Below are 16624 nucleotides of genomic sequence, written 5' to 3' on the forward strand. Positions count from 1 at the left end.
TAGGGCAGTAAAACCCTTAGCATTCAGTTTTCCATTTATTTCCCCTTATGTGGCTTTCAGGTTGAAACAAAAAAATCAAAATGACATTTCTATTTGATATTTGCTTGTTCCTGCTCTTCACTGATGCTTGGTTTGCACTGGCAAATATTTGAACCTCAGACTGTTTGACTTTTTAATACCTGCACCATTCAATTAAACAGAGAAATTGTAGATTTTGGTGTTGATTATTTTACACACACTTCCTCCAAATCCAGCCTGACATATTTGGTAGCATTATAAATGTTAAGCCTACACTAGAACTTCAAAAGGTTTGATTCCAGCAAGGGTCCTTTGTAACTGTCTTTCCCCAGTTATCTCTCTCTCCCCTCATTCCCTGTGTGAGCTCTAATAAAGGATTAAAAAGCCCAAAAATGCTTATTAAAGCTAAAAGTTTGGCGTAAAAATAACCTAAGTTGAAACTGGGTTTAAAACAGTGGCTTTAAACCACTTAAGCATTGCAAGTCTATTATAGTGTGAGACTCATGACATCAGACACTTTTTCATTCTTCTTCCTTGTCAAAACCTGCTTTCTTTCTGATTGGTGTATTGTGGGTTATTCATGTGACGTTGGCAGAATGGGATGACCAGGAAAAACACCCCTTATTCCCCTCATTATACACAGTCCAAGGTGGTCATAAATAGTCCAGATAAATCAGGAACTTTTGTTGTGTTACATATTTGTACCAGCTTGCTACCAAGTGAAACCAGGTTCCAGCAAAAGTACTTAAAAAAATTGCTGGATCAATTGTGTTAATATTGAATTGTATTTTTATAAAACTATCTGCACTGGTGCATTGGCAGCCATTCTACTAACAGTTACAGTCACATGTCTGTAGTTTTTTTTCCCATCAAGTGGGAGATATCGCCTGTCAGAAATTCACAATTTCAAATCTGAGGTTGACATGCTTTTTTTTTCCCCCACTCAGTTTAACATTATTGTGCTTTAAATGGTATCATATTAACATAACAGCTGATGTACCTCCTGCAGAGTTGAGGTGGTCTGGTACCACACCATTTTCAAATTTGGAGTTTGTAGTTCAGCCCCAACTCATCAAGTGACATCACAATAACAACAGCAATAATAATAACAATAACAATAATAATGATAATGATGAAGATGATAATAATAACAAAAGTGAAACCAATAAACTAAACTACATTAAAAACCAAAATTTAAAATGAAATAAACATAAAAATAAAAAATATTAAACTATAAGAGCTCTGCTTTACGCACACTTTAAACAACTTCTTCTTTTTTTTTTTACATATATATGCATTAACCTTAACAGCTGCAAACAGGCTTTGATGTGTAAATCCGTCAAGTTCCCCTTGAGCCTATTATTTTTCCTTAACCAGGAAATAGATATTTTTGAGATGATTAGTTGAACACGGACTGTGTCATTACACAGACGTACAACAACATGATGGACGCAGCAACCAATCAGGTGGGAGGACTGGTGACGTCTTTTCACATGACCTACTCCACTGGCTGACGCCTTGAAAAAAAAAATGGCGGTGGATTTAATTAACCGGACATGCATTTCTTTGTGCTGCTAATTTGCCAACTCTGCCGTCAACACTGCTTCACACCTGCCTCCCTGCTGCAGTTCATAAAGGCCTACAGGACGTGGATATGAACGAGCTCGCCTGGTTTCAGGAGACTGTGCAGAAATGATTAATTATTTCTCCTCTGGCCTCGAACTGAACTTCAAGCTGGACGCAGAGTTCCTGGTGGATGTTGCAGCTTTGGACCAGGCTGCTTCACTCCTTCATGTAAGTTTGTGCTGTTTGAGCTCACCTGCATGTTGTCTTCTTGGCTGTTGTGTTGCTCTCTTGCTGCTAATTTTTGCTGCTGGATCCATGTGCAGTGTTTGTGTTAAATTCCAGCGCTGGCTGGATTTTTCCTCAGGGTTGTTTTGGCATGTGCATTTTTATGCTTTTCCTGTTATCAAGTTGCTTGGATGAGCATGTAGTATAAGTGTTATGAGCTGAAGTAGCTTTGAGGCATATTTGCTCCTTGATTGGATTGTTGTTGTTTGGGGGGATTTTGCATTGGCTCACTGCAGGCTTGGGAGAAGATAAATATGTAAACTGGCTTTAGAATGTAAACATTTATTGTTTTCTTGCATCCAGCTCAATGACATGCTTATTTCCCTGTAACACTGGCCTCATGGCATACCCAACATGGCTTTCGTCATGCATAAGATAGGTGGTCACATGCACACTTTATCATGACTCTTCATATTCAGCTAAGCTTTAGAAAAAGTATTTAAATCAAAGGGTGTAATGTCACAGCTCGCTTTGCTGTTCTTCTTATCATAATAACATTTCTTCTGCTGAGCTCCAGCTTACTGTTTACTGCTGCTGCAACCACAAGTCTTAAAATGTTATGGCATTGTCTGCTCAAATCCTCGATTATTTATTTGTGAGATTTAATGCGCTTCAGTTAATAATTATCTGCTGTATGACATCCAGTACATGTCATAGATGGTATATTCGCATTTCCTTGTAGTTTGAGGTGCGTATCTCACACAGTGGTGATGGGCTCTGTTGTACTGAATTTGATGTATATTTGCAAGTGTTCACTGCTCATTATATTAAATCCTCTCAGTGTGAGCTATCTGACTGAACTGTATGTCACCTGGTAACCCTTCTAGGGTTACTGCAGATACTAGGTTTTAATAACCAGTTTCTAAAGTACAAAAAAATAGTCTGTCTCATTCAATTGCTTCATAAATTCTTCAGGGTTTGCTTTTTTTTTTTTTAGAAGAAAAGGTCTCCTTTGTAGAATAATATAAAGCTGAATATGAGACCTGTTCACTGACAACAAGGCAAACCCCAAAAGCAAGGTTATTTTTTTTTGCAAGATCAGGAGTGAGTCACAAAAAGGATTCTTTTTTCTCATCATGTCTTGTTTCTTTTCACTATCGGCTTGCATTTTATGGCAAAATTTTCCCATAAATAACCTTTATACTTACTTTACAGTTCTGTAAAGTGAAACGCTAAGCTTACTTTAATTAAAAAAAATATTCCTACTTAAACCCGAGTTTTGTGAGTTTCAGAGATATGTTTTAAATTTTAGCAGTGGATGCAAGTTTCTCTCAGTGGAGATTTATTTTAGGGGGAAATAATCCCATATCTCAGTCTGACAGGTATAGACCTGCCCTGCAGGTAATCTCTTCAACCTCCCATGGTACAGTGTTATATGTCACTATGTGCTCAAACCAGACAGAAATCTTTTCCAAATGTTGCAATTTTTAATACATTTAACTGGAAAAGTGTGTACTGGTAAATGATGTACTCAACATCAATTTGTAAGTTAGCGAGAGTTGCAACTGAACTTGAACAATACTGTAAAAACACCAATGTTCTATGTTATTATAGCTGCAAGTAAAGGTAATTTTCATTATCAATTAAACTGTCGATCATTTTCTTGAGTTACTGACAAATTTCTTGGTCCATAAAATATGAGAAATTGTTGACAATGTTTCCCAAAGCCTGAGGTGACATCCTGAAATGTTGTTTTGTCTATAACTCAAAGATACCTAGTTTACTGTAATAGAGGACTAAAGAAATCAGAAAACATTTCAGATGCCGAAACCAATGAATTTCAATATTTTTGATTCAAATTGATTATCAAAGTAGGTTATCTACTGACTAATCGTTGCAGCTCTGTCTTTGATATTCAAATGGAGGGGTCATGTTCTTGACTTGGATCTAGCCCAAGGAAATGGCTAAGAACCTATATGCACTTCATCTCACGATCAATTTAGTCAGATGAAGGCCTAAACAAAAACCACACTCATTAAGCATATGGCATTGGCAGTGTGAAATAGCCCCTCTGGTCTTTCTCTCTCTAAAGGTCACTGTTTCATTTCATTTTTATGATAGTGGTCTTTGCTTCAGAAGCGGTGGCTCACCTCTGCTATAATAATATAAAACTCATTAAAACCTGATCGTGACAAACATGGATCTTTGCTGCATTATATTTCTAGGTGGGTGCTTTAAAAAGTTTGAGCCTTGAATTCGAGTTTGTTGCTGTGACTGTACACAGTGTGCCTACAGGCGAGTGGTGCATATAAGGTAAACAGGACAGTGGTAATGGTAATTGTACAGTGTATGATTTGAATCCCTGATGTGTTGTAGCAGGGTTAATGTAGGGACTAGGCTTGGCTAAATGAGTGGTTTCATCGCGGTCTTGATTATGTTGCAGAATGTCTTTGCTCAGGCCGAAGCTGACACCTGGTATTTTGCATCTCAGTCATTTTTAATGGAGTCAATAATACAGCACATTGTCTGTATATGTCACAGGTTCAAGTGTTCCTCATTAACTGTCCTAGTTTGTTGCAGGCTCCTCTTTCTGTGATCTGTGGTGTGTGGGAGGCAGTTTTATTGTGCAAGTAAACTTCACGGTATTTTCAAGTGTGGTTATTTAAGATGTGGTTTAGTATATTGAAGGTAATTTAAAGGGATAGTACGATAAAAGGATTATTTAGGAAATTATTCATAGTCAAAGTGTTAACTACAGTTGATGCCAGTCAGCAAGCTCCCAGTTTGAGGAAGCGGAGAGGAAACCACTTAAAAAAAGGTCCACCTAAAGGTAAAATCTAGACTTGCAGCGGTTAATCGGCAATGCTCGGAATCAGGCTGGTTTTCACGGGACCGGCTCTGACCAATGACCAGCCGGTCAGCGTCACATATCCGATTCTGTGCCTGTCATTGTCACACACGTGTTCTGCACGATGGTCACGTCATGCGTGCAGCACACAAACTGACCATGATATCAGCACAACGCTGATTACAGCTACACACATTCAGACACGTTTGCTTGAAGATGGTGTCAGCGACAGATTCCAAGAACAGGATAAAGAGAAGACAGACCGTCTACAACGAGACAGAGCAGCTGACAATGTCTGTTTTTTTTCACTGCAAAGTTTTACTGTAGCAAACTGTTGCACTTTGTCTCGCGAGATCACGTTCACCCGATTCATAATCTTAATATAAAACTATAATAAGGCCTGGCTGTAATCTGGAGGACTTTGGAGAAAATTTAAAGTGTATTTAATGAATATTTAATAGTCAGTGTCTTATTATGAGCTTTCAATTTAATTTTTACAAGAAAAGTTGCTGCTGCCTTGTTCTGTTGTTTCTGTCATTATGCAACTTTGCTGTTTCAAATAGTTCAGATTCACCAAGGTAACACGAGAACACAAACTAACTAACCGATTTAGGCAGCAGCTGACCAGCAACTCTGTTCAACAGTTGTGGTTTCATGAGGTAAAATGACTGATTTTGCCAGTCGAGTCTGGTTGATTTGGAGAGAGTGATATTTTGGCTAATGTAACAGCGATTTCCTGTTGGAAAAAAAGCTCTCTGACAGCAAAGTTAAGTTGTGAAAATATTTTGAGTAGCCTATTGCTTACACCTCTTCCTTTTTTATGTTGATCTTTTTTTTAAATAGCTAAAATATGTTTTGCTGCTGGCCCTGTCCACAGCAGTACATTGCAAAGCTTTCATGCCGGTACTCCTGTTTGGGGGAAAATCCAAATCTGATCCAAACTTTTACATTAAATCTCTTTTGTTTATTTCTTTTCTGAACACTTGGTGGAACTCACGTTGAAAAAAGGTTATATTAGAGTCTTACATCTACTCCACTGAGTTGTCACTGTTGATTCATGTGCTCTGTTCCAGAGAGAATACCAGATGTTTGTGCCAGCTGATCTTTTAATTAAGGCTTTGTTTGTATTTTGAGTTCATTCTCCTCATCCACCTTTCTGTCACTGCTACTTAAAATCTTGAACCTGCTGTGACATAGACAGCGTGCAGGAGAGTTTCTTGAACAGTGAAGCGGTGACAAAGGCACAGAGGGCCTTTGTGTATTTGACTTATGTTGTGTTTTCGGGCAGAGACTTTCCGCCACCAGGGTACCCGGCCACATCTCTTGAAGGAGAAATGCCGGCCTCGTTCTCTTCCTCCGGCAATACTTTCAAAAATTCACAAACGCTGCAGGCAAGATGGCTTAACTTGAGTGTAGACGGGAGGTTTGGGGGGAATACACAACATTGAACAGTGCACTGTGGGATGGCAGAGGAGTATGACCATAATTGGATCCCCTGACAGCTGTTTGACTTCTACCTCCTCTAGGACAGGACCCTCTCACTCTGATGCTTTAATTCACACACAGACGCTCATTGCTATGCATAACTGTCCTGATCAGTTTGAACTACACAGCGGTGATCACCTTTAATGACCTACAAATCAGATCGCCTGTCTACCATTTCAGAGTGCCTGCTGTCAAGGGTATTTATTGGCTTTGCAAGATGGCAAATTTTTAAAAAACGTCCAAAAAAAAAAAAGATGTGTGCAGGGTGGTGGTACAATATTTAGGTCTGAATGAGAAGGCCAGGTCCTGTACCTGACAAACATATTAATATCTTATTTTTTTTTTACCTGTCTATATATATAAATCTGTTGAGAGAGAAAAGTTTTAACATGTATAGAGACTGTAAAATGTTGTCCTTTTTTTTTATTTTTGTATTTTCAACATGGGGCTGTTTTACATTTGTTAGAAGAAGACAGAAGATTTGTGACAAGAAATAATGAGAGAAAGAAATTGGGGGATGATATGCAAATACAATATGCAATAGGCAAACAATATACATTCAACAAAAATACAACAAGTATACAACTAAGGTCCAAAAGATCTTTCTGTGCACGCAAAAGGCTTATTTCTCAAATTATGAACTGTTAAATCGCATGTTAGATTATTTTTTTACATCAAAATACATACACATATATTTAGGTTTTTTTAAATGTGGCTAAACCCACTAAAAATAGGCAACTGACCCTTTTTCCCATTACCCAATAGAAGAGTTTGCCCTTCTGTTATTTTTTTCTGATGCTTGTGAACCAAGACTAAACTTGTGTGTTTTTTTTTTTACTGTCACTGTTTGTACTTTCCTGCTAACCTAGGGAGACATAAGCCTAGCCACTGGCAAAATTTAATTGAAGAAATATTAAAACATTTTGTTTTCACATTACAACCTGAGAATGTAAGAATCACTTTAGACCTATGATATTGGTGTGAAAATTGAAATAAGAACCATTATTTCCTTCTTTTGTTTTTGTTAAAGCCACAGGGAGCCACTGGAGAGGGGCAGAAAAAAGCCACATCAGGCTCCAGAGCCACAGGTTGCAGACCCCTGATCTAGTGTAGAGGGGGCTGTGGTGAGCACTTCTCTTACAAAGATAATCTATCTGAACAGTTGTGGCATATAGAGATGCTGATTAAACAGCATGAATACTGCACAAGTGTGTCTTGGACTTGTCACGATAGAGGCCCACTCTAAAATGTGCCCTTTTATCTTGAAAAACGCCATTTATAGGCACAACGGCTATTTGACATAGTGAAAACAAAAGTGTCACCTTTTTCATTTAAATGCATGAACACTACTACAACATCTATCGCTGGGAGATCCTAAACAACATCATTTTATGAAAAAGGACAAACTTTGAAGTAACTGCAAAGGTCAGTCACATTAATTGACATTTTAGTGAGCTAATTTTGAACAGTGATCTTCATATCCTCATTAATATGACTTGTGTTTGATTTAGTAATTTTGGTGCAGGCTGTTTGTGTTTGGCTTGTTGTCATTATTTTTTTAATATGTTTTGGACAGATGCACCTGCAATTGGGCACAGATCATTTGGCTTCTTTTGAGTTCTCTTAATTGTCTCCTTTTTTAAAACTTGCATATCAAAGAGCTGAGCGCCAGACCTCGTTTGCACAGGTCTGGCACTCTCCGTTGACAAAGGCAACTAATTGGCATTCAAACTAACAAAAGCCAACATTTGTAGCACTGCTTAAGTATCTGTGATTAGGTTACTTGAATCTACAATAACTGACTTTTTGGTCACTTGGCAGCGGAAGAAAAGTTATGTGGATGTTGTCACCTCATTTACATACCCAGCAGACACAGAGCAGCATTAGCATTTAGTCGGGGTCATGTTTCCAGCAACCTGGTAAATGTAGTATTCACCCTCCTTTTAGCCATTTTGGCCTCCAGCAATTCCTGAGAGGAATGTCTGGCTCTTTAGCTGCTCAACGCTCCTCTACATTCACCAGTTGGGCCTTAACCTTGTCTGCCGCTTGGTTTTGGGTTTTCAGATCTTTTGCTGGCAAAGACAGTGTCGATGAAAGTGTCTAAAATGTGTTTGCATGATTTTGTCCACCAGCTGCATTTACTTTTTTCCCCTGCTTCAATAATTGACACTCCACAAAACTGCAGTCAGCAGCTGGAAAGAAAATATGTCATGTCCAGCAGCAGAGGTTTTCTTCTTTACATATAACATACAAGAGGACATGTATGAAATCTCTGAGCACCGTTTCTTTGAATTTGAGGTTTCAAGCTCAAAGCCTTCATCCTCACAAAGAGAGTTACAGACATCCATTGAGAGAGTGCAGATTGGCACTCTGGAGTGCCAGTCTGCCCTTTTGTTGGAAGCATGAAGACGTATTTTTTAGCAAGGCTTTTTCATTTTTATGTCAGATGGTGTGCATTGATAAATTATGATTATGTCTGTCTAAAACATTTGCCTGGATGAAGACGGCGCTGGTAGTTGATGTTCTGACAATGCACACATAAAAATAAGCTTGCTTTGTACCCTATTCTATTAGTGTATTAGACTTCAACGCAGAAATGATGTGGATGAGAGACAAACAGATGGCTGGATGACTGTCTGCACAAAATGTAGTCAGACACAGCAGCCGGAGACCCGTCTGCAACACCTCTCTTTTGGAAACAAAGTTTTAAAGGGCACAGAGCTGCTTCTGTTCTGTTCTACAAGATGCAAGGCAAATATTTGTTAGAATTTTGTTTACATCATAGAGGAGCTCAGGGTGGATAAAACTATTTTAATTAACTTTGTTAAACAAGTCATCAAGTTTAGATAACATGCTCAAAGCAGTTGTTTTTATTGCTTTAAATCTAAGTTTAAATTTGACTATCAATGTGATGATTTCTTACCGAGTAATGAGCTGTCTTTTCTAGTCAACAGTCAATTAAAGACAAAATTCCAGCTTTTTATACCAAATAAAATAGGCAAATACAAGGAAAAACAAGAGAAAAAGAGAGCAAGCAAACAAGAAAGACAGCCTTGCTGAATCTTAACACAGATGCTGCTCTGTTGGCCTTCAGTCGCAAAGAACATGTCAGGGAGGTTGGAAGATTAAACAAACCCATTGTGGGTTTGAGTGCATCTGAGATGAGTGTTGACATCTGAGGTTAAATCAACACCTGCCAAAGAGGCCAACGGAGGCCATATTCTCTGCACATTTCCAAGGCTCAATTCCATTCACAATGAAAGTCTTCTCGCCTGCAGGTTGTGATGGTTTGAAAGGTCAGCCTGATTGTCTCAGTGGACATATTAATGCTTATTTATCAGTACTGACCCTGATAGATATCAATCACTTCCTCAGCACTAGCTGGATTTCACAGCCCAGATGTGTTCAACACACTTTACAGTTACTAGGGATGTCCCAATACAACTTTTTCACTTCCGATACAATACCGATATTGCAGCCTTGAATATTGGCCGATACCGATATCGATCCGATACGATATCAGCACGAATCATACATACTTTTATTGCATATTTTGTAGTGTGGGATGTTAGAAAAGGCTTGATCAAGTGATGTTACTCAAACAGAGAACAATAGTCAGCAACCAGAGTCACCTATGGATAGAAGTGCTGGAGTGGAAAATGGACTGCTTATTGGAGCACTTATATCGGAGATTTTAGATGCAGTCTGATAAAATCCGATACTCGTGTTTTGGCTGATATCGGACCGATATCCGATATCAATATCGGATCAGGACACCCCTAACAGTTACTGTGATGAACACAGTAAATTAAAGCTGGATGAGGGCAGCATTTCAAAAAGTTATTTCAGGTTTATTATGTATTTGAAAGTTTGAAAATAATTTGATCCATATTTTAACTGACAGTTAATATTGTCCTAAAAAAGATGCTAGACCTAAACACTTAGTCAATAATGTTAGAGCACACATACAACAATTTCTGAAAAGGGTGATTGATCAGTGATTTTTGGAACTGCAAATGCTCCTCCTACAGAGAGGAGTATACTTGCCTTAAGCTTTAAGCTGCAGTTTATTCTTCACAGTTGCTGTATTCTGAGGACATTCAAACAAGCCCACAGAAATTCAATTTATGATGATAAGTGGCGCATCCTCACAATTGACAAACTGGAATCGGAGATTGTTCAAAAAATAAAACACAAAATTAATTGATTGTCAAAATAGTTGTTGAATAATTCCTTGGTGAGGAACTAATCGATTAATTAGTTGTTTGGGCTCGGCTTAAAATTGCTTGCTTTGTCTGACCAACAAACCACAATCCCAAAAGATAATCCATGTTACTGCATAACACAAGAAAAGCAGGAAATCTCAAATTTAAGAATTGGCAACCTGGGAGAAATGACTGAATGACTGAAGCAAGTGATTGATTATCATGATAGTTGCTGCGTAATTTTTTATTGCTTGTTGTTGGCACACCTAAAACTACACTCGCAGCTGCCAGTTGTCCCTGCAAGGACGCTGGTTGGCTCACACCACCTCTGGTGTGGACACAAACAGATAGCTTGGCGCCTGGCGGATGGATTCTTGTGTGATCTTGCAAATCCAGCTGCTTTGCAAGGTAGAAGAGGTATAATGAGTTTGAGAAACACTGGGTTAGACATTAAGATTTGGTAGAAGAAGACCACAGATGATGCTGGATGTATTTTAATGATGAAAAGCAGGCTCATAGTGTCTTAACTGTCTTGTGTCACCTTAGGGTCAAGTGACTTTGGAGCATAAACTGGAAAATCCAGAAAATGGGTTTGTCTGCTATCATCTGCAGTTATCCACTATTTAAAAGTTTTGCATGTCAAGCCCATTTAAATTTCAGTATTGTAACTGTATTGTTTAATTTGAAAAAGGATGGATAGATGGAATTATAGTAACATGTTACTCCCAATACTTTCAAGCACTGACATTAATTTTTTCAGCTCTAAATTTATCCTCTTCATTAGTAGACTGTGGTGGCGAGTGATCAACAATCTTTACCTTTCATGTCTCACTATTCTATATCATACCTACCAAGTCTCCCATTCTGTGTCTGAAAACTGCAAACTGTATGAAAAAGGATCACAGGTGAGGCCAGTAATCATATCACACAGAGCTGTAAATGGTTGGCCTGTAGTGCCTTGCATGTCTCATTCTCAAGCTTGAAACCTGCATTTATGAACCTAAACACGTCTACTCTATTTTGAGGATAATATCACTAAACTCACCCACACAGCCACCCACAGACGGCGAAGCACTCGCTGGCTGAGATTACAGACAGGTAGACACTGACAACATGAAGAGAAAAATACAAAAGGACATACAGTAAAAGGACATCTAAAAAGCACAAGTCTCATAATCATGCCAAAGAACAGGCTGATATGAATATACCATTTTAACATATGCAGTGGAAAAAAAAAAGTAATTAAATGAGTCATCAGTCCATTGCATACTTTAATACAGCATAACATTGTTTGGCCGAGTGACATGAATTCATTTCGGGGAGATTCAAAATCCTCTTCATATCCTAGATTCTCAGTTCATTTTGAATGCAGAGCACAGCCGGCCGGCTTTCTAATGTTAAGTGCCTGAAGCCTTGAATAATTAGTTTAAGAAGAGATGAGTGCCTTTGCTCTTTTAAGGATGGCTTCACAGTTTTTCTTTGTAGGCTGTTTTTTGGGGGTGGTCTTTCTTAATGTTCTGTCAGAGATTTTGACATTTGGTGACATGGAAATGAGTTTTATCTCGCTGCTGTCTGTCTGTGTGGGTCAGCCCGAGACTCTATGGAGCACGAGTCCTCCAGGACTACTTCATGGCTAGTTGAATTCATTATTTTTTTTAAGATGAGGAAATATGACAGAACAAAATGAAGTCAGGATGTTTCATTTTAGTTATTCGATAAGATAGGTGGTGAAAGGAAATCTGTCTGGTCTGTGGGACGACTGGGCAGCACTAGTTTTCTATGTGCCGTGGAGGAAATGTCTTTGTTATTATCACATCAGCGATTGCATTGATTCATAGAAATCTCCTAATTTTCCCTTTAAAGCCATTATGATGTTGACATTTGTGATTTTGAGTAAAATATCTTGACAACTATTGGCTGGATTGCTAAATAATGTGGTACAAATACAAATGCATTGTAGTAACTTTGGCAATCAACTGACTTTTCATGAAGCGCCATCTTCAGGTCAGAATCTCAAAGAGGAACTAGACAGCATGTTTTTTGAGCTGCTAACTAAATTATATTAATGTACTGTGATGTGTATATATATATATATATATGTATATATATGTATATATATATATATATATATATATATATATATATATATATATATATATATATATATATATATTTTAATTTTCCCCTGCTCCCCTTATCATTTAGTTCTAAACTTAACAAAACATCTTGTACCAGACAGTGGTGTCAAAATGAAAAAAAAAAAAACATCTGGGAAAAACAACTTAAATAATTAAATAAAAATAAATGATACATTGCAATTTAAAATAACTGTAATATCATTACCATTACAATCAGAAAGGCCCCCCAGCTCTGCCCTACAGGGTGCAGAGGTCTATTGTGTGAGACGAAAAATGAGTAGAGCCATTAAATAATAATAAAAAAAATAATAATATCAGGAAAAAAAAAATCTGCCTCTTAGGGTAAGGTACCTTAGTTATGCCCTTTGGACAATTGTTCCCTTAACACCAATTAATCTGAGGTTGGCTGACGACCAGCTGCAGCGTCATATGATTGGCCCATGTATTCAGGGATCCATTTGAGTGAGGAAATGTCCACATCCTGTGTGTGACTACATGACACCTGTAAATAAGATGATTTTTCTTTTTCCATCACATTTCACCAGGTGTTTATTTTAAATGCTTGTTCATATTTCAGTGACAATGAAAACAAGATTTATCCTTCAGAATTATTGTTTAGCCAATAAAATGTCAGGAAGTTGTGATAAAAATCATCCTTTCAGGTTTCCAGCACCAATTTTTCAAATTGCACTCCCAAAGGCCAAAGGTATTAAATTCTCTGTGTTAGAACAGACAAAAGCAGCAAGTTGTCACATTTGAGCAGCTAGAACACATGAATGTTCCCGCTTTTTCCTGATAAGTGACTTCAAGAACATCTGTTGTGACTGTCTACTGACTCATCGATTAAAGCACTAATTGTTCAAGAACAAATCTTAGAAGAATAAATTGTGAAGTGCTTTTCTAGGCCTAATGGGAGTGTTATTAATAAAAACGAAGGATTTTAATCTTTTGCCAGCACTTTCAATCATTAAAATTGGCCTTGAGCATATTTTCACTGGCCAGCAGGCATAACATGAAAAGAACAGTATGGAGCAATTTTGAACTATTGAAATCTGTGACATCAATTTATTTCTGTAAAAGACAGTAAAAACTTTTGTATTACAGTGAACATTTCCAGCAATAATGTCAGAGAAAAATGGTTGGTATGTTTCCATTCATTGATTTTTCTCAATATACCATATATCAGCCCTGACAGGGGGTGTCAGCAGCCTACTTGACTGTCTGCATCACTGACACAGATTAGGTGTTGCTGTCAAAGGTATAGAGTGTATGTTTGTTGAATCTGTTGGCACCTTAAAAAAATACATCATATTGATCCTCCTCACTGAGGAGATGCTTTAAAACTGCACAGACTGTAGATCAATCAGGTTTATCACAAAGAAACATTCCCTTTTCATAAAAGGCTTTTTGCTTTTGCTTCTAATTTGAAGTAGATCTCTCCAGTCTGATTAGTCACCGGAGGCGTACTCAGTCAATTTCAGATCAGATGGTAAAATACTGGCTGATCACAGGCTGAAGGACAAAACTGCAAAGTTTGCTTCTGGGTTAGTGTCCCAGCTCACCCCCCCGGCTATAACTAAACCCTGACCTTGTGTTTTCTCTGTTGGTAAACCTCCCACACTGCTGATACACACTGGTTGACCCCTTTGAACTGAGATAGAAGTACAAGTGAGGATGCATTATGTATGTGTGCAGGGTCAGAGACAAAGTCCCCAGATGTGGAGATATCATGAGTCACGATTCATGCAGTAAGGTGGAAACAGATCAAGCTCGGTCCCTCAGTGTTTAACCCATCAAACAAGACAAATATCTCTACTAATCTCTTGGCACCTCCAGATTCGATTCCCTTTCTGACAGCTAAGATGCAATTATAAAATATCCTCACTGAAACTCAAGAAGTAGTCTAGTTAAGAATGTAAACACAACACCCATGTTTAGTCTGTTAAAGAAGGACTTTCTTTCATTGCTGAGGCAAGTTTGGATTGAAGCTGAACAATATATTAGCTGTTAACAGTTTAAATTATACTTTAAATAAATATAGGTAGCTGTCATCAGACATGTTGCATCTAGTGTTTTATATCTATTCTCCTCATTGCCAGGGCCAGGGCCACATTCCTTTGTGCTACCAGATGATTCCTCTTCCTAAACATTGGTTAGATGTCCTGTCCATTGTTGAAATCCTTTTGAGTGAAATTCAGCATCACTTAAGACTATTTAGCTACTAGCTAATGGAAATCTATTGCAGCTAGAGTCATGTAGAGAGCTGCTGTAATGTTAATGTGCAGTTTGGTGATGCATATGTAACATCGGCATCAGAGGGCGCCTATTTCAAATGACAGTTTAAGTGTTTGGGCACCATAATCTCTGCTAAGGTCTGGTCTGGTCAGGTCAGTACAATCAGTCTTGTTATGTTTCACCAACCAATTCATTCAGCTGTAAAGAATGTACAGCCCGGTCTTACAGAATTGTTACAGATCATCATAATGTCAAGAACTGGGTTTTAAATTTCCCATTATTGACTTTTCAGCATCAATTCATAATCTAAGAGAATCTTGATGCATGTGTTTTTTTTCCTCTATCCCCAGTGTTTCACATATTATGTCCTGTCATGTTATGACATTTTTCTCACTTAATGTTGCATATGGTTTATTGGTGTTTAGACAGAATAAAGTTAGCCTTTGATTTCACAGCAGAAATATTTAACCTCCACTCATGTGGATGCAACATGATGATGATCAACAGGAAATGAAAAGGCAGCAATGTTTCCAATCCACTTGAGAGCCAAGCGGATGAAAACAAAAACATCTAACTCAAATGCAACAATATAAACAAAAACAGAATATGAAATTAAATTGCTGCTGCATTTCAAATGTCCTTGGATGCACCTTGTGTTTCAAAATGAGAAAGAAGCAGTGGCAAACCACACGGAGCCACATACTTTGTTATATCTCTGAGGAAATTGGATCATGGTGCCTCATTCATGTCGAGTTTCATGAGTTTTGTCCATGTTACTCCCTTTATAATGTCTCTCTTAAAGGAGAAAAGCTGTTTATGAGAGATTAACCGGCCCTCGATTCTTTTACATCCGCATTACTCCGAGGAGATAAATCCGACCTTGAAACTTTGGATAAAGCAAGACACGTCTTCAAACACTTTACTTTTTCTGCATGTAATGTCCTTTTAGGACGTTCCCTCTCTGTCTTTCTCACTTCACCTGCCCTAGCTCAGTTGGAGGGATCGGGAGGAGATTCATGTCCCAGGGAGAGTATTTGTCAGTAACGGATCAGCCGGTGCTGCTGCGGTGGCAGGTATCTCCATCACCTCCGTGGTGCCTTTCCTCCCCTGCATGGATCAACTCCCTGTGTCTGGCTAAGTGGGGTCCGGAAACACATCTGTTGTCTGAGAGACCCTCTAACAACTGGGGACCTGGTGGAGATTCATACTTAAAGCTCTGTGGAGGCTTTGGCCTGTAGCTCAGATTGAGTGTGGGTGCTTTGTCTCCAGCTTCGAGGCTCACGGAGGAGCATCTGCCCAGACAGGGGGGGGTATTAAAAAAAAAAAAAAGCTCAGACATCGGAGACCTTTGTGTGTTACGCACAGAAATTGTGTGATACACGCCCTCCCTCCCTGTCTGCTGAGCGCTAGATGTCATTGCACAGTCCTCTTCTGTCTCAGATCACATAATAGACTTGTCCAATATTCAGAGACAAAGTCGTGTCAGCCCCAGCACACACTAACACACTCCGACACTGACTCTAGCTCTCCTATATTCTCCTGAGTGAGACCAGGAAACAAGGTGTTGCGTGATGGACAGACACAATCACAGAGTGTTTTCTTGCCAGTACACATCTGTCAGGAGCCTTTCCATTTTTTAGATGCATCAGTATACTGTTTGACAGGGAATGTGATACAGATTCTCAGGGTACCGAGTGAAGAATAGCTTTGCTGGGAAAGTATATTATCTTTTTGTTTTATTGGCAAAGTGCTGATGCCTTGCATGCCTGTCAGCTGAAGGTATTTGATTAACAAAACATCTCACAGAACCTTATTATTTTTATGTCATGTATATTAAGTGTGGGGTGAAAAAAATCAATACAGCATAATATAGTGACATTTTGTGTGGCAATATTGTATCGATA

This window comes from Lutjanus erythropterus, chromosome 14 (assembly GCF_056507025.1).
Source record: "Lutjanus erythropterus isolate fLutEry1 chromosome 14, fLutEry1.hap2, whole genome shotgun sequence".
Classification (NCBI taxonomy): Eukaryota; Metazoa; Chordata; class Actinopteri; order Lutjaniformes; family Lutjanidae; genus Lutjanus; species Lutjanus erythropterus.